The sequence below is a fragment of the Malus sylvestris genome, chromosome 10 (assembly GCF_916048215.2).
Source record: "Malus sylvestris chromosome 10, drMalSylv7.2, whole genome shotgun sequence".
Taxonomy (NCBI): domain Eukaryota; kingdom Viridiplantae; phylum Streptophyta; class Magnoliopsida; order Rosales; family Rosaceae; genus Malus; species Malus sylvestris.
The window spans coordinates 19,155,444-19,175,810 of record NC_062269.1 but is presented as its reverse complement, the minus strand read 5'-3'; the positions used below and the strand labels follow the sequence as shown (position 1 = coordinate 19,175,810).

Below are 20,367 nucleotides of genomic sequence, written 5' to 3'. Positions count from 1 at the left end.
AGTTGTTTCACATCTACTTCATTTAACAATCAACCCAAGTTTCCTTTAGTTTATGTTTTATGACAACACAAGTTTTTCCTTAGCTTCACTCATTTTTTTGGAGAAATTTTTTATTGTATCTCAAACACAAGATGGTACATCACATGTCATAACGTAAGTGAAGAAGTTTTGAGAAATATATCTTAAAAATGATAGATTTCCAACGTCTTCAGACCACGAGGAGGAACACAATGTTATTATACAATTGGAGTGACACTTGAAAAAAAAAAAAAAAACTTTCCTTCAATTGTATAATAACATATAGTGTTCTACCCGTATTCTAAGCACACTGAAAAAATTCTTTTGAAAAATAAAGCATAACGATCAAGTCTTTTCTTTTTTTTTTTTTTTACTATAATACATAGTCTATCACCTCGTAAATTGAATACACAAATTTAAAGTTTCTCCATTTCTGGGGATGGCTTGATTTTAGCCATTGTCATATGTTGACTTCCTAGACATGTTGCATTATCGTTGGTTTGGTACACAGGTAAAATATCACATCAATGATTCCGCGGCGCAAGACTGAATGCCTGAATTAAGTATAATTCTGAACCTGTAGAACACTTCTTCTCGATGTTATTGGCTCATAGTTATTAAAACCTATAAGGGCGGTTTTCCAGATGCCATGTACTCGGAGTTGGACACTAAAATAAAGGTTTCTTCCTCCGAAGCGGGGAACAACTGTGAAGTTGATCAGAAAAAGAAAATTAAAAATGAAAAAAGACGATCAAAAAACATTGGAGAAGTGTAGAAAGTCAAACTTAATTACTTGAAATGTATTAGACCAAATGAAGTCAACTATTTTTTATATGGAGAATATCAACTTTAGGATCATAAAGTCAAGTAATTTAATAATATTAAACCAGAAAATTTAATTTAATAACAGTTGGTCCCATGATTTGAAAGAATAGTATAAGGAGGAAACCCCAAAATAAACTAATTAAATATTCAATAACAGTATGGCCCGTACAAAAATTAATAGAAATAAAGTTGAGAAACAAATGATCTCCGGTGGATTCTTTTTCTGGGAATCCAGGGAATCCATAAATTATTTAAAAATTATTTAAAATTTAAAATTTAAAATTAAATATAAATAGTACTTAACAAAAACTAACCATACGATGTACAATGAACAGATATGATTTCTGGATCTCCCGGATCCCCAGGAGAAGGATATCCTTCTCCGAGAAACAGCTATGTCAACTCAAAATTGTATTATATAAAGAAGAGTAATGCTAAAGAGATTAAATTTGCAAACTAAATGATGTGTCACTAATAGGAATGAGCATGTTTATCAAAACTCAAGTAATAAGCCAATCATCAACTTCCATGTCTTTTAGTTTCCAACATTTAGTTAGTAAATTTAGTCTCCCTAACATTATCCTATATAAAAAAAAATAAAAAAAAACTCATAATTGTATATGGCTCTGTTAGAAAAAAAAAAGTGTATATGGCACCAAAAAGAAACTTGGAACTTAAGATCAGTGGCAGATGCATTGAGGGGCAGAGGGGTCAGCTGACCCCCCAAACTTCAGTGAACGTCCATGGATACATTGGGTGCTGACCCTCCGAATTTCGGTGAATGTCCATGGATACCTTGGGTGCTGCCCTTTTGAATATTAGAGTTGGCTTCATACATGCCCTCCAACTGTTTGATAAAATGTTTGAAAGAAGAGTTAATGAAATGGTGATTTCGGTGAATAACAAGGCATCATTATTCTTAGACAAACATATTAATGAGATGCAATGATATCAAACATTGTTAGTATGTTCAAGATAAGTATGTTTCTTTGTTAAGCATTCGTATGAGAGCAGTCTTGGAACATGTTAGTTACCCTCGCAAATGAGGCAATAACAGGTGTGCAGTATGCCCTTCCAAATGACATGCCTACCAAGACTTGATGAAATGGCGATATGCATGTTGTTTATGGTAAAAACAATTTGCGTGTTGCGCGCGCTATTCTTACTGATCCCTCTAACATTATTTCCTAGATCCATCACTGCTTAAGATGTCAACCAATTTAATAATAAATATCTCATATACCAACAAAAAACTATTAGGAATAAATCACTCAAGAACTTTAAAGTCCACTTCTTTATCTTCAAGTCTCCTTTACCCCAAAGAGGGGAAAGCAAACAGAGAAAATGGAATGGATTTAAGTCTTGATTAAACCTCCGCGATCAATTTCTATCGCAACGAAATAACAAGTAAGATATTGGTAACTCAGTTCGATTAAGAATATTATGTTTACATAATGTTCCAAGTTTGATTCTCCTACTCTAAATACCAATTGTGTCAAAACAAATAAAGAACAATAACAACACTAACGAAACCATTTCTATACTAACAATTACTCAATAAAAAATGCAATGCGTATTGATAAAAGGTATTTAGAAGAATAGTTGAAAATAAAGGGTTTAGGATAAATTTAGAATTCTCTATAATCTCACCATTCTCAAATACAACTTCGATAATTTAGTTTTCTCCGTAAGGAGTTGTTTTTAAGATTACATAGAAGCAATACTAGGAAATAAATCAAAACGATCATTTGTCTACAAGACAAACCTAGACATAATATCAAATCACTAATTAAATCAAATCTATGAAACCTTTTCCCTTATATTTCCAACACCCCCTTCAAACTCGAGTATTTATCAAATATAGCCAAAAATTAACTCTTAATTTCAAAAATGTCACTTTTTATAAAATCTTTCTAATATATCCGAAATTTTACTTAAATAGGCACAACTACTCTAACACACCCCGACCTGGAAAGGTCAAAGCATGCTGGCCGTCACCATGAGGTGACGTAACCATAAGGGTAAATGATGTAAGAAGTGAGTAAATTTAAAACTAATTATACTAAACAGTGAAAGAGTGCGCAATCGTGGGATTGAACCCACTACAATTATTTAGAGCGTAATAGACAGTGAGACTACAGAAGAGTAGTCAAAGTAACTAAAGTACACTTATTACACAACAGTGATAAGTTCGTACATCTAAACAGAAGAGAATGTCAGAACTGCTGAGATTCCTCGAGTGCCACAAAGAGTTCAGCTATCTAGGTCCTGGAGGGGTGTAAAACAAAGTTGAGTGGGTCAGCAAAACAATGCTTATACAAAATCCTTTATTTTCGAATACATTAACCCTCGCCGTAAAACAAGTATAGTTTCCTTAAAACATACCACGTAGGTATGTAAACAATATATCAACAGCATTGTAATAATATTATAACCAGAAATATGCCAAGTCATGATGTATCAAATGCCACAATAATAAAATCATGTGATAATCAAGTATAGCTAAGTGCTCATCCATCTAAGCTGACACACGAGTTCGAACAGATAATTTCTAACACGAACATGATTGGTGTAATCAATATGCTCTAGGACTACGATTGCGTGAAGGCTGGTGTAAATATATATATATGAATGTCATGACAGTAATATCCCAACCATAGAGCAGCATTTATCACAATTATATAGCAGTTATCAATTATTTGGCAATATATACGTAAAGTGATGTATTTATGCAATTCTGGAAACTATAAATACGTATAGATATAAAAATAAACTGCCCACTCACAAGTACGTTGTTGAGTCGTAGCCCCCGAGCCTAGCTTGGCCTCGAACATCCTCGGGATACTTTTCCCCTATATGCGAAATAACTAGTTTCGAATTAATTAAAGCACATATACGTAAATCTAAATAAAACCCCCATAGTTAGCTCAAACCTAGGGTTTAAATATACCATCCTGACCTACTCGACGTCACGAACATCCCCAAATTTAAAAAATAAATTTTGGACAGCTAACGCGCAGGCCAGTGCCATCAGCTAGCCTGACGCCGTTAGGAATACTCCATTAAATGCTAACAGAAGTTAACAACGTTACCTGACGTCGTCAGGAATATTCCGTCAACTATGACGGAATATTCTGTCTGCTTCTCCGGTTGTCCTCGCTGTCGCTGTTATCCGCCGCCGTCTGCAACTTGATTTTTCGCTGGTTTTCTCGAAAATTTTCAAACTCACTATTCTCTTTCATTTCTCAACCATTTTTTACGTACTTTATATGGATTTGAAGCTAGTGAAGTGTAGAATCGCGTTAAACCTATTTGGAGTCCAAAAAGTGGCCAGAGGTCACCGAAAACACCTCGAAAGTTCCGGCCAAAAGTGAACTCCTCAAAACTCGGTTGTTTCGACATCCCAGCTCCTTCAAAAATGTCCTAGAGGCCTCAAAGAGTTGTGGGAAGGTTTCCTCTACCTCCAAAACTCCTTAACTCGGCCTAAAATCTGATGAACTCAAATCACTGAGTTCAGACCTCACGAGTTCGACGTTGAAAACTTGTCCATTCCCGGTTTCAAGAACATGGTTGTGATCGTGAGACTGAGATGAGTACAATGGAGTGGTTTTTAGGTTCGATATGAGAGGTTTAGAGTTTTTTCAAGGGATTTGCAAAGAGGGAGAGCATATGGGAAAGAGAGAGAGAAAGAGAAGAAATAGAGAGTCCGTTTTATTCTCCGGTTGTCCTCGCCATCGCTATCATCTGCCTCCGTCTGCAACTTGATTTTTCGCCGGTTTTTTGGAAACTTTTCAAACTCACTATTCTCTTTCATTTCTCAACCATTTTTGACATACTTTATATGGATTTGAAGCTAGTGAAGTGTAGAATCGCGATATACCTGTTTGGAGTCCAAAAAGTGGACGGAGATCGTTGGAAAACACCTTAAAAGTTCCGACCAAAAGTGAACTCCTCGAAACTCGGTTGTTTCGACGTCCCAGATCCTTCAAAATGTCCTAAAGGCCTCATGGAGTTGTGAGAAGATTTCCTCATCCTCCAAAACTCCTTAACTCGTCTTGAAATCCGATGAACGTAGATCACTGAGTTCGGACCTCACGAGTTTGACGTTGAAAACTCGTCCATTCCGAGTTTCAAGAACATAGTTGTGATCATTGGACTGAGATGAGTACAATGGAGTAATTTTTGGGTTCAATCTGAGAGGTTTAGGGTTCGTTCAAGGGATTTGCAGAGAGGGAAAGTATACGGGAGAGAGAGACAGAGAGGGAAGAGAGAGAGAATCCCTTTTTCTCTTTTCTTATTGGTGGACAGAAATGAAGGAATGGATGGGATTGGTGGAGTGCATGGGATAGCCTAAATAGAAGGTTAGAGATAGAGTTTAGATTTTGTACAGAAAAGGGTATCAAAAATCTTTCTGAAATAGTATTTTCACACTGATAAAAATTTACGTACACTCATAACAACGTGTACAATTTAAATGCGATAGCGAGAAATAAAATAAAAGTGATATGAATACGTCCACGTCACTTGCCAATAAGGGTATAATAGTCAATACACATTCTCGGGGATAAGTTACATAGGAAAATTAAGGACGGGTCGTCACATACTCTCAAATTTAACAATTAAATAAATTAAAGGCTTTTTAGCTACTATTGCCTCAAGCTCCGGTCCAACTTCACCTTCACTTCTACACTCCACCACCACAACCCTATCCCTTTCGACCCCCTCATCACCGACATTAAGCGTCGCCGCGGTTACCGCAAGTGGGAGCAGCAGAATTTCAATCATGCCTTCAACGCCTTTTTTCTTACTAATATCATTTTTAGTTTTAAATATAAAAATAGTTTTTAAAGTTAATCCACATGTTGTTATATGATTGTATTTGTGAGACCCATGTGGGGCCGCATCATCACACTAACAAAGCAATTGACAGATTTTTCACGGAAAAAACTAAAATGATTATGATGGACAAATTCAAAGAAAGACTACAATGATTCACAATAGACAAATTCAAGAACACTATTATTGATTATCATTAATTGTTAAGGACCAGATTAAGGAGTTATGTCAATGTGACGAATCATTTTGGCTAAAAAGCCTTTAATTTATTTGATTGTTAAATTCGAGGGTATTTATGTCTATTTAGATGGAATTTTGGATATATTTGAAAGATGTTATAAAAAGTGATATTTTTGAAATTAAGGGTTAATTTTTGGCTATATTTGATAAATACTCTTCAAACTCTTGATGTGGAATCATGAGTTTGCCAAGAAGGAAATAAGATCTAATTTGAAACTTTGTAAATTCAGCACCTCTTCTCATGTGGGACCACGCATTAAGTGAGTCACACGTGCAGGAAATCTTCATTGTTAAGTTGAAGCTAACGCCAATCTTCTTGAAAGCTCAGCATATCCCAATTCATCAGAACTAAGACCTCTTTTCGAATGCCCAATTTAAACTAGCAACAATCTTTTCGAAAACTCAACTAGAGCAAACACCTCTTTTCGAAAGCTCGACTAAGAAATCATAATCATCATAACTAATGCTTCCTTTCAAAATCCCAACTAGAACTAACGCTAATCTTTTCAAAAGCCCAATTGGTACTAACGTCTTTTTTCGAAAGCTTGATTAATAAATCTCTTGATGTGTTGGAACCACCGCCTCATTTCAAAAGTCCATTTGGAACTAACGCTAATCTTTTTGGAAGCCCAACTTCAACTAACATCTCTTTTCCGAAGCCCTTATCACTGAACCTTTTTTTCTTCCTTCAATTCTTGTTCTTTTTTTTTTCATCCTCAAATTCAAATACAAACTAAACTCACAACAAAAAGTAAAATAAAACACAAAAAACTACATGATAGGAAACAAATCCGACCATGAATTTTTTTTTTTTTCCTAATCTCTTTTCCAAGGCAGGGAAGCCACATCTTCTTCCCCCCCTTTTTTTTTCCCTCTTTGTATCTTCATGGCAACGGAAACCAATAGTCTTCTTCTTCATCTAACAATATTAGACAATCTTCACCCTCATGTTCAAGACATGTGGATGCACATAGAAAATTAGCTTCGTACACCCACAAGGAAGCACTCATAGAAAAGTTCAACCAAGAGTCGAATTCTGCTCTGATGCCAAGTTGAAAACAAAGGGTCTAGGATAACTTTAAAATTCTCTATAGTCTCATAATTCTCAAATACAACCTTAATACTTTATTCTTCTCTATAAGGAGGTATTTATAAGATTACAAAAGAACCATACTAAGAAACCTAGATCAAACCAAATCATATGAAATTCCTAATTAAATCATATCAGATCACTAATTAAATCAAATCTGTAAAAACACCTTCCTCCCCCCAACGCTCTCAAACTCATGATGTGGAATCATGAGTCTGCCAAGAAGGAAATAAGATCGAATTTGAAACTTTGTAAATTCAAAAAGAATCTTATCCCTGATTAAATGTTTTGTTTTTCTTTTGTCCATGCCCCATTGTGGATTACTACTTTTATTTAATGAGTGCAAATTTTAATATCTATTTTATCCCTAAAACTACATTTTCTTGTTAAATTTTGGATTTAAAAGAAAGGAATTACATGGCTTTGTGTTTATATAATTAAATTAATGATTTGGAGAAAAATCATGTTATTATTCATTGGTTTTAATTTAATCAGGTGATTTCTTCTAATTTAAATCTTTATGCCTATAGCCTTTGGTTGAAGTATAGACTACTTAACTAGAGAAGATATATGTGGCTTAAATCATTTTCATTTAACTTGCCTACAGGTAACTTATTGGAATTACTTGGTGAAGTCACCAGCACATGACAATTTGTAGAATCACAAGCTTATGTGATTGAACCCACAAGGAAGAAAAAGCTACATAATTTTCTCCCATTTTCCATGGTCAGCTGGTCACACAAATCAAGAGAAAGAGAAGTTTTAGCAAAGTTAAATTGGAAATAAAGATGAGGATTAAGTGGAGGATTAATTGACATAAAGGCTATGGCGGTGAAATATTAAGAGGCTAGCAAGGAGTTAAGTTTGCTGAGTTATGGGAGAAGTAAAGAATGCTCAGCGGCACGGTGGGAAGGGAAGGATGAAAAAAATAGAACCAAAACAAAAGGGGAGCTGATGGAAAGCAATAGAGGAGAAAGGAGGAAATCTTGGCATTCTTTTCTTTCGGTTTTATCTTCTTAAACTCATGTCTTTCTTTTGGTTTTATTTAAGAATTACGTGTAACTAATTTTTAGAAGTTAGGGGCTGTTTTGAAGCCCCTAATATGATTGCAAATATGTTATGACATTTTGTTTCAATTTCTTTTATGAAATGATGAAAATTGGTTCACTACTTATGTTAGTGATGAATTCTTTATATGTTTTCTATGGATGCATACTTAGTAAGCATATCTAGGATTCTAATGCTATGAATATGTGTGTGCCTACCGTTATAGAATGAGGACCCACATATGTTCTAGAGTAGTGTTTGTTAATTGCGATTAACATGTGAACCGATTTCTAGGATAAGTAAAACAACGCTAGTATGTCACAGCCCGTCCCGGAATTTTAATTCCGAGGACGTGAAAAGACGAAAATGCCCTTAAACGGGACTAAGGGGCGAAAATTTAACAATTGGTTTTACTTAAAGTTCCTAAGTTATTTGGTTTTAGGAACTTAAACTAGGCTTAAGTTTGGATTTTTATGTTGGAATTTATGAAATTGGGATTGGGTTGGACACGTGGGATCCCCACACCTCAAAACCCTCCCCATAACCCGTAACATTGTCTCTCTCTCTCTCCTCCCTCACGAAACTCTCAGTTCTCTCTCCCTCTCCTTCGAACTCACACGGACCACCACAAAACCACCCTAAATCTATACCACCGACGGAGTTAAGACCACCATCGAACTCCTGGAACCTCCACGATCACGTAGACACCATTTTCAGGTAAGGAATCCTTCGTTTTCGCGTTGAAAACTCGAGGTCCGAGTTTGGCACTATTCATGAACTTTTTGTTGGTTGATTTTTAGGACAATCCAAGCTCATAGTGAGCTTAGTGAGGTCCCAAGGAAGCTCGGAGTGCTTCGTTTGAATGAATTGGACGTCGGGATCACGAGCTGCAAGTTTGGCAGGTTTTGCTTCGACTTTTCCGGTGAGATTTAGTTGTTTTTGAAGCTTAAAAGTAGTATATTGTGATTCTACATGTTTGGGGCTTCATTTTGATATATTATACGAAGAAAATGGGTGAGAAACGAAGGAGAACAAGGCATTTGAAAAATGCCCAGAATCCGGCCACCGGAGAAAAACCAGTCCGGCGAACTCGCGAGGAAGAAGGTGCGCGTGGGCGCGCGTGGACCCGTGCCTTCCTTGGCGCACGGGGGTGCGTGCTACAGTAAAAAATTATTTTAAAAATATTTCGACGTCCGTGACGTCGAGTAGATCACTGTGGTATATTCATATACCCAAATTGAGCACCGTATGAGAAAGTTATTAAGGATTGTTGGTTAGGTGTTCAAATAACGTTTTATAGTTTTTGCATTTAGGTGAAAATATGAATTGACGATCCGACCGTTGGATGGTAATGAAATTTTAGGAGGTTATCCTAGAGATATATTGTGGACCTCTGGAAGTTATGGATTTAAAATCTGAGTGGTGGATCTTCCGGATCGAACTACGTAGTGACGTATTTTATATAAGTTATATATTCTATCGATATGAATTCTAAGGTTGGAATTGATTATTGTTTTAGGCGCCGATCGTCATGACGCCTTGGCGTATTGTGCTAGGGAGTTGTAGGGCGAACTCCAGGTGAGTGGACAGTTTTGTTTTCCGTATACATATATACTTGCCGTTTTCCCAGAAATTGAAAATGCATGAAATTATGCTTTAAATGAAAATGTATAAAAGTATATGAGATATATTAGTTGAAATGCCATGCATAGAAGTATGCGAAAAGGATATAGAATTATATGAAAAACGTGAATCGAATTGCCATGCATGAAATGATATGAATTGATATATGATGCATATGTATGAATTGGTGCGGCGGACGCACAGGTGAGTATCAGGTGAGTATTTAAATACTGTTATGATGATGTTGATATATATTGAGCTCAAATCCTGCACCATGGTTTAGTGCTTATAGTATTCACCGCATCGCACGCTCGCCTTGGATCCAAGTAGATGCTGGTCGCACAGTCCACGCGGAGTGGGTGCGACGGGCCAGTCGTAGAGTGTTAGTGAGATTTCGACTGGTGGGAAAGCACTAGAGCGTAATATTAACCATTAAGTCGTACAGACTACATTAGGTGGTTCCGACTTATGTGCAGAAGGCCGTACAGGTCACAGAGGTGACTCCGGCAGAGTGAGAGTGATAGATTTTGAGCTCTAGGTTCAACCGTACAGGGCCATTAGAGGGCCTCCGGTTGATTACTTCTTGCACCTGATATAATTATTGTTGATGCATTCATACTTAACTGTTGAATTCCGACATGGCATGGCATATTTGTACTGAAAAAATGTTGAGTTAATGAATTGAAGTATTGAGAATATATATGTATATTTATATTTTACATTTCTGGGAAAGTATACAAGTTTTACGGAGAGGGGTTACAATGTTTTGAGAAAAGTTGGATTTGAAAAGATTTGTTTTACTGACCCACTCAATTTTGGTTTTGCGCCCCTCCAGGTTAAAGAATAGCTGAGGTGTGGTGGCTACGAGAAATTCAGCGGGGTTCTGACAGAATGGATCAAATTAGGACTCACCTTCGAGTGTATCAACTTATAAATTGTATCTTAAAGCTTCCGTACAATGCAAATGGTTACGTCACTCTCACGTGACGGCCAGCAGCCCTCCTTCGGGACGGGGTGTGTCATAGTACTTATGATGCCTTGTGATAACTCAAACTCTTTTTGTTCTTAATGATTTATACTTGTTAAATCTAGATTGCATGCTAGGGACTAAGTTAAGTTGAAAACATCATTCTCTTAACATACTACATAAAAAAGAGTAATAGGTTGAGTTCTAACATTGAGCCAACTTGAGCCATCTTCATCCGGAAATAAAAGGAATATGAATGAAACATAATATGTTTGCATTTGGTGGTGGATAGCAATTCCCCTAACTCATTTTCTTAACTTGGGAACTACAATCTATTTTTATTATTTAAAATTCACTTATATCCTGTTTTTGTTCGATTTAATTAAAATAGCAAATCAACTCCAAATATTTGTGTGAGTATACCTCTGTGTGTCTAGTGTCTGTATATAAAAATTTGTTGAATTTAGATAAGTGTAAGTCGGTCTAATTATTATTTTTCGGTGGCTAGTCAATAGAGACAACAACCCAGTTTTTGTGACATTTTAAGTAGTTAGATAAAACAATCTTCTGCGGGAAAGACCCTTATTTTCATATGCTACAATTGACAAATCTTAGTGTTAATAAGGAAAATCAATAAGGCATTTGTGCGCTACTTTGTGGTGTGCTTTTAATCCTATCAATTAAGTTAAAAGTGGCTTTAAAATTATAGATCATTAATTACCCAAATCATCACTACCTCAAGCCAAACGGTTATATTTGACATAAGAGCATTCCACATGTTGGAAGAGGGTAAGGATAAGGTATATAAGAGTGATTCCAGTAGTTGCAAAAGGTAGAGGCAAGTGATGGACCATGATTTTTCAGGGCCGGAGTAAGGCGGAATGGAATACAATTACCTTAGAAGTCTGGTCATGGACTCAACAGCTCCGAACGAAGCTAGATTAACAAAGCAATGGTGCCACAATTATCCTAATCTGGAGCAGAGGGCCAAGTTTAAGCAACTTCACTAAGAATGACCATACTTGGTCCGTAAGACACGGGATCTGATCCAGCACGAAATCAGCCAAACCCTCTATATGTCGTAGAGTTCCTAAGATTTAAGAATTGGCGTGCACCACAAGTAATCACACTCCTAAGAGGATGCAATATCTATTCCTAGATATCGTCTAGGATTCTCCCGGCTTAATACATGATTCTATCTTAAAAAGGTCTCTCTTCAGACTGGTATAAATACACCATTCCATAATTTATCTGTGGTAACGCAATCATCGCATTCTAGTTCTCTTGCCTACCGCTTGAGTCTTATACTTGCTTACTAACTTGACCGTCGGAGAGTCATTGGCCTGCACACACACACACCTTCTTAGACTTAGGCTTGCTCAGGGTTGTTTGATATTTTACATGTTACTTGGATTTGTGCATCTCATCCACCTACAACGGTACGCAAATTTGGTTTCAACAATTGGTACTTTCATTAAGAGTAAACTCATATTCCTTTCAACTAGATCACTTTACAGCAAGCATGACTGCTGAAGAAAGCTCTACTAAAGCCAACGTTAACCCCATCATGGGAGATAACCCGCTCTCTGATGCATCTACCGCCCCTAAAAGCTGATAACCCGCTTCCTGATGCAACCTTTTAAAGCGACGGTCACACCCGAAAACAACGAGAACCCAATCAACAAGCCTCATCCCTCCATGGATCAAATTTGGGAGATCTTAATGAAGATCAATGCCTCTATTGACAAGCTATATAAATACTAAGTGGCCTTTCAGGCTAAGAGCCACTACAACTTCATGAACATCAAGAAGCGAATGAAAAACTTAAAGAACTCAAATGCCCTTTGGAGAGAGAAAACCCCAAAGGCGCAACTAGTGAGGATCATCCTCATATGCCCTTTAAGCCAACAGGCCGCATTAGGAGCCTAGTATTCTTGACAATCGAGTCCATGTCGTCACCAGAGAAGTTTTCTAACCTCATTTCAAATCGTTTCGTGGAGACTCTAATTCAGTCTACCACATCATGCATAAACAAAAAGACATGACATTGTACAATAACAGTGATGTATTGATGTGCAAAACGTTGCCATCCACACTAAAATGACCCAAAATGAGATGGTTCTCAAAATTGTTGATCCAAACTATGCCAAGAAGATTGATCGAAGGAAGAGCAACCGAGACACCCATCCCTCTTCTTAACGTCAGGTAGATAGAAGAGGTCATTAAGACATACAAACTCTTCTCAAGCCAAAGCAATACACTGCTTTAAACATTACCATCAACAACATCCTTCACATCATTAATGACAAACTATACCTTCAACGTCCAAAGCCGCTCCCTGAGTATCTGGCAAAAACAAAATCCGAATGAATATTGCGCATTCAATAAGAGTACCAGCCACGCTACCAGGAGTTACCGCAGACTAAGAGATCACATTGAAGAACTACTGGACAAATGACATTATTGGGAATTTGTCAAGGGCAAGGCAAGAAATAAAGATTTGGCCGAACCAAAGGATATAAACAGGTCTGATAAGCACACTGACAAAGAAGATGAAGGGTCCAAAAAGGTAATAAGACTAGCAAATGGACTCCAAGAAAATGAGTCCCTATCACCCTAAGATGGACCCCTCGTAAACGCCTCCAGGTCAATTAAGGAAGCACCATCCAAACTACACGCGATTTGATTCCTCTCCCTCAGATATGTGGGTTGTCCATTCCGAACTCAATCACAACGCCACCATCTGTGTGAAGACAAGTCCATGGTGAACTCATCTCCTTAACGCCCCGCAATAAGTTACTCGGCAAAGATGATCCCTGACATAACTTTTATGTCATATCATTTTTCTTTGAACTACACCAGTGATTTGGTATTCCTTCCCGAACATATGTAGACAACCTTATTTATTTATTAATAAAGAAATTTTGAAGTTTGTTTATCTCATGATCAATGTTTGTTTCTTTTTTCTTTTTAGGTAATGCATGGAATACCTTAATCACTTGAGCAATGAACAACTTTGAAAACTTCACGTAATCATAAGTCTAAAAAAATTTAAAATAATAATGTCAGAGGAGTCTCTTTAGTCATTTTGTATTGTTCAGGTTAGCATCTTAAGAGACCCCAACCGTAATACATGTAGTTATGATTGGTGGGTATCCTTAACGTCGTTAGATATATCTCCTCAAATACGGCTACTGATAGTAGAAATGATACCCAAGAATCTTGGAGAAGATGATGAACTTCCACTGTTGAAGAGAAATAGATGTTCTGCTACTCTGACAACTATAAACCTAGAGACATCTACACCGCAACCTCCCTTAGGAAGGTCTCAAATTCTCCCCCTCCCATATTAAGAACCAACGCAACAACAACAACATGAATCCCGGATCTTCATCCTTGCAACATCAGATAGCTTCATCGTCATGTCAAAGTGAGGTTCTAGTCCTTGATTCTCTTTCCATCGATATCTCCAGTGATGAGGAGTCTACCTGAGCCCATTGAGGTGCCATCTAGAGTCGACATCATTTTGCTGATGACTTCAACCAAGCTTGAATGAGGAAAGTTGCCTTCACTCATGATTAGGCCTTTAATAAACCATGTTGCTCTCCCATCAAATTCAGGTTGACTGCAAAACGTGGACTTCACTCAAGCTTTTCTTGGTGCCGTAATTGCCTCTACAGACTACAAGGAAGTTTGCACGTCATTTGAAGACCCCATTAGGCGATGTCACGAATGTTGATATGAGGTAATCTTTCATCATCTTCTTACAAAATGACTTAGTAATTTTGGTTTTCCTTTTTCCTTGTGTTGATCAGCCTCATGTCTGGATGAAGGCTGCTTTCTTCCCTCAACTGGAGTGAATTCGTCAGCTTGAGCGGTTTTTCTTGCACGAGTCAGAGGCCAAGTTACAGCTTGAGCAATAATTGCAATCTTAACCAATAGAGCTCAAGAGGGTGCAAGTCAAGCAACAAGCCATGAAGGAAGCTCATGAGGTAGAAGTGGAGAAATACATTTTGAAGTTACCTTTGAGGAGATTAAAGTGAACGAATACAAACAAATCTTGCTGAGGTGCAGGAAGAGTTGGAGCTAGAATGCAAAGCTAAAAATGAGATGGAGTAAGCTCTGGTATTCCTTGAAGCTGAGTCAGAGCGGGCGTTGTCTTCGGAGTGAAGTGCTTAGGAAGGGGAGAATACTGGTCTTCAATAAGAGGTGGAAATACTTCACCGTGCAGATCTTCAATAGCTCAAAGATGAGCATGAGTTAGAAATAGCGGGCAAGTGCGCATCTCACAAGAAGACGTCCGGAAAAGAATATGCAAAGGCATATAATTTTGGGTATATCTCGGGCTACCTACGGCGAGATCATCTGGAAAGATAGGATCTTTACTATACCTTGCAACAAATTTAGGAAGCTGATTTCCATGCTTCCGAGGATTTACTAAATGAGATTCTGACTTAGAGGCAAAGTAAGAAGAAGAATCTAGCTCCAGTGATGATCCGCCAGCTAGTATTCATGAGGATCTTTCATCTTCTGCCCAAGGGAAGACTGTTGCAAATAAGGCTTGTTGACAATGTTTTGCATTTGTTATTCGCTAGGATGAGGGAGTGTCCCTTCCAAATTTGAATATCTTTGCCCCAGTAATGGGATTTAGGCTTTTCTCCTTCCATTGCACTTTACTTTATGAATGCATAGTTTTTTAATGACATTTGTTCTTTTGGTTAAGTAGTCTTTTCCCAAGCAATTGAATGCCAGGAACTTTCCATCCTTTACTTATTTACCTCTGAACTTGTACTCCATATACTCTATCATTACCTAACTTAGGCAAAGACCTTTAGCTTCAACCACTTCCCACCAAAGGTTAAGCTTCACATTTATACTCCCTTCTGCTTTTCAACTACCAACACTATATCATCTACGAAAAGCATACACTAATGGATATCATTTTGAATATGTCCCGTTAACTCGTCCATTACCAATGCAAAATGGTAAGGACTTGAAGCTGAGTCTTGGTGTAACCTTATGGTTATGTGAAATCTTTCAATTTGTCCTTCATAAGTTCTCACTGCAATCTTTACTCCATCATACGTTCCCTTATTACTTGAATATATGCTACTTGTACTCCTTTCTTCTCTAGAATCCTCAAAAGAATTCTCTTAGGACTCTATCATATGCTTTTTCCAAATCTATAAAGAACATGTGCAAATCTTTACTTTTTAAAAAAGCATTGCACGACGCAGCATTTAGTCGTAGAAAGGTTTACGGATCCCCAATCAGATTAATCCTCAGAAATTAGATTGCTCATATTCTCTTCTTCTTCCTCCACACAACCCTCTCTCTTACTCTCACTCTCACTCATAAGGGCCAAAAGTAAATTTCTCCCTAAATTTATAACTTTTTCATTAATCAAAAGATTTAGGGCCGCTTATTAGGTGGGGGTGAGAAGGTGGATGAGGGAGGGGATAAGGTGGGGAAGGTGGATGAGGTGGGGATGGGGTGAGGTGGGTAGTAGACCTGGCATTCGTGTCGTGTTTTTCGTGTTGTGTCGTTTTCGTGTCATACCCGATCGCTTAACGGGTTGCATCTTGTAATACCCGTTAAGGTAAACGGGTAATATGACCCGACCCGAAATCAACCCGTTAATATTATCAGGTAATATGACCCAACCCGTTACCCGTTAAGAAAAATATATTTTAAATCAATAAAAATGAAAATGAAAAACAAAATTTGACCCAAAAAAATGTAAAACATAATACTAAATTAGTATATACATACTAAATTTTGGAGTTGACCCCTTCATGAAAGTTGTAAAGCTTTTCATTACGAGTGATTACATTTTTCACACTTCTACAATAACTATTATTAATTTTATTAATTTTGCACTCAAATAAAAAACAATGTTCATGAGATTTGGAGGGTTTTAAAAATATAAACGACCATGTAATCATCGTCTAAGCGTTGAGGATGCAATTATGAACATTTATTATGCTTTCACATCTTTCAGACTCATTAATGATTATGAATTTTGTTTATTTTGAACTCCCCTGAAAATACTATTCATGAGAGTTTGTATGGTTATAAAAATTCAAATGATCATATACCCATCCTCAAAGCGTAGAGGATATGACTATGAGTGTTTGCATATTTTTTTCATATTTTTCGCACATGTAAATTAATTATTATAATTTTTTTAATGTGTTTGATATTTTTAAATTACTTGATATTTTCATTTTTAATGTGTTTTATGATTTTTAATCTCAATCTCTGCCTATAATATACTATAAAAATAAATAAATAATTAAAACTTAAATTTTAAAATTTATATAGAATAATAATTAATAAACAATATATACATATTCATCATATCTATTGTATTTTATAATACGTTTTTTTTAGTAGTTTAAAAAATTAAAATCATCAAAATAACTTTTTTCTTATCGTGTCGAAACAGGTTACCCGCTTGTCACTTTCGTGTAAACCTGTTAAGGACCCGTTATTAATGGATTATTATTGTGTGACCCGATAATGACCTGATTAGTTATCGTGTTAACCCGAAACCTGTTATTTTCGTGTTATTTACGTGTCGTGTTAATGGGTCGTGTAAGAAATTGTCAGGTCTAGTGGGTAGTGTGTCTATGTGTGGGGGGTGGGTAGTGCTCTGTGTGTGTGTGTCTGTGTGCGCGCGCGCCCGTGCAATTTTTCTTTTTCTGTTTTGCTAGGGCAGTGATTAAGTGGGATAACAAGTTTTTGTTGTTGAAATTTGGGTTCTTATTGTTGGATTTGAATTTTTTATTAAGTTTTTATGATGTTGTAAAGCATAAATTATACTTTTTGTTGTTGTTAATTATTGAGGATAAATGAAGGAGTTGTTTAATATACGTATTTGGGTTTATTATGCCTCACAAACCTGTGTATGCAACACCTCACTAAACGTCTCAGAGATTTCAAATTTTGGGAAAAACCCAAAATAGTTGGTAGAACTGTTAAAATTTTGTTGAAAGTGATCTCTTCTTGCTTTATTGTGATTCAATTTGAGTGGCTAATTTCTTATTTAATTGTTTGGAAAAATTAATTTTGGGGGCTACATATGTAAATGTAGGTTTGATTGTAATATTTATGAAATTGAATTTTCGTAAATCAGGACGAAGATAATTGATAAGTTCAATTTTGTAACATATCACAGATACCTTAAGTGTTTTAGTAAATTTTCATTATTTTAACCATGCAATTATACGATGAAGCAAGGACTAATTTGAAATTATTATTTGCAGATGATGCGTTTAGATATCTACACCCGTTTTCTTGGTTAACCAGTCATCTGATAGTATTGCACCATCGACAGGTGATTGGAGATGGATTGCAAATAGCTGGTAAGAAATTTTTTATGGCTTTTACATATGTTTTCAAAGTATAATTACGTAGTTAAAATAAATGTTGATGATTATAATTGGTTGGTTGTTGCGAAAGTTGGTTGGGTGTATAATATATGAGTACAAACAGCCTTGGAGGCTGATCAAGTCTTCTAGGGTTACATATGTGTCGAATGACCGAATACGCATCAAGTATGATCCCCTGCACCTCGCAACTACTATGGCGAAGGTGCACAACAAGTTGTGCACCACATAGGGTGATAGTGCAGACCCATTGCCCTATGCAGTGGTTATCTTGGAAATAGTGTACGAGGAGATGAAGATTCAGCTAACTAAGTTTATGAAATGCCAGAGATCCCTCCTATGCCACAGAAGATTCAACTAATTAAGTTTATGAAATGCATTTATTTTCCGAACATATTAACCCCTCACCATAAAATAAGTATAGTTTCCAGAAAATCATACTACGTATAAGTATAAAATCAAATGTAATTCATCAATAATTCAATAACACAGCAAATCATAATATCTCAACCATAGCATATGAAAATCAGGTGATCATCAATCTATGCTAATACATGAGTTCATGCAAAGAAATTTTGATATGAACAGGACTGGGTGTAATCATAATATACGCTCTAGTACTACAATCATGTGAAGATTGATGTTAAGCGTATCACATATGAGCCCTAGTTGCCTATTGCAACCTAGGATAGGACTGGCACCTACAATGGACCCAAAGTGAGCGTGCGGTACAATGTGAACATACACGTGAAGCATGGCCCTAGCCTAGGGTGAGTACTACACTGCTGCAAACATGCATGATGAGCAGATAAAATGTATATGAACATGTGATGGCAATTTATAAATCTCAACAATATAATAGCACTTTTAAAATGAAATAAAACATGGCATGATAAGCATAATATTAAATCCAAATGCATTTGTGGAAACCATAAAACTTTATATATAATATATAAAAACAAATGCCCACTCACTGATATGTAGTTGGATCGTAGCCTCCTAGCCTTGCTTGAGCTCATACCTCATCAAGATAATTCTCTCCTATATGTGAAACAAATATAGTAAATATTTAATTAAAACATACTTGAAAAGGGTAGGAAAATCCCCCATAGTTTGCTCAAACGGAGGGTTTAAATAAACGAAAACATTCTACGCGACGTCATGGACCCATACACGTCAACCACGTGCCGCCACGAAGCGGGACGTGCCCTCATGCGCTGCCAGCAATCAGCCACATGCGCAGCCACGTGCAGGCCACACACCTGCACATGCTGGCAGAAACCCTAAGGAATATTTTGTCAACTGATGGAATATTCCATTAACTTTAACAGAATACCTTAACGACATGACAATATTCCGTCAACTTTAATGGAATATTCTTCTTCCTCAGTTCTTCGGTTGCCGTCGCCGCCATCTGGTTCGCCGGAATATGGAAAATGTTTGCGAATTTTTGTAATAACTTTAAAACTTCATAACTTTCTCAATTCTCAACCATTTTCGATATTCTTTATATGGAAATGAAGCTTGGGAGGAGAAGAACAAAGTTATACCTTATAGGAGTCCAAAAAGTGGATGGAAATGGACTAAAAATGGCTCAAAAGTCTCAGCCTTAATTTTGAAGTCTCAAAACCGCGTATTTTCATATTGGCTTGGCTTTAAACTTGGACTAGGGACCTTGAAGAGTTGTGTAGGTGCCTCTAAATCTTCTAAAACCTTGTAACTTGGAAGGAAAGTCACTAGAGAAGTTCAATCCAAGTTAGAGCTTCGAGTTGGGAAGTCAAAACTTGCTCGTTTTTAATCAACTCGAACGGATGGACTTATGGTGATGAGAGGAGTATGATGGTGGTAGTTTGAACATCGATCTGTGATGTTTGATGATGGTGGTTTATGTTGCAGAGCGAAAGAGAGGTGCGGAATGAGAGTGACAAAGAGAGAGAGAGGGAGAGTTTTTTATTGGACAAGAGAGAGCGTGTGTGTGTTTGATTGCGTGAGAAAAAGTAGGGAGAGGTGTGATTGGGTGATGGAGTGAAAAGAAACCGGATTTTAAATTGAGAGTAGGTCCAAAATTGGACAATTCTAGAAGTAGAAAGAAAAATCTGCTTCAATCTAAAACAGTGTCCACCGACACTCAATAATTCGCACACTTGTCCAATTTTACCCGTTGTTAATGTACTTTAATTAAGCGTAATTTCTTCGTTACAAATCTGATTCAGGTCTAACTCGTGCTCACTCGTTCGTAATAATGAGTACTATTTAATTACAATAATAGGAAAAATAAATTAAATGCCTAACATTAAACGTCCACGTCGAATTCCACTTTGCCAAAAAGG

At 36.8% G+C, this 20,367-nt stretch overlaps 1 long non-coding RNA gene across 2 annotated transcripts; it reads right to left on the bottom strand.

The window, feature by feature from the left end:
* Nucleotides 1–3,066: 3,066 nt before the first annotated feature.
* Nucleotides 3,067–20,029, bottom strand: LOC126585171 (uncharacterized). Of its 2 annotated transcripts, none has more exons than XR_007610349.1 (3): nt 19,588–20,029; nt 19,012–19,078; nt 3,067–3,111 (listed from the first exon to the last, which is right to left on the bottom strand). It is a non-coding gene; the product is annotated as an uncharacterized LOC126585171 (long non-coding RNA). The 2 variants fall into 2 exon arrangements; XR_007610348.1 differs by lacking the exon at nt 3,067–3,111 and adding an exon at nt 18,070–18,374.
* Nucleotides 20,030–20,367: the final 338 nt, after the last annotated feature.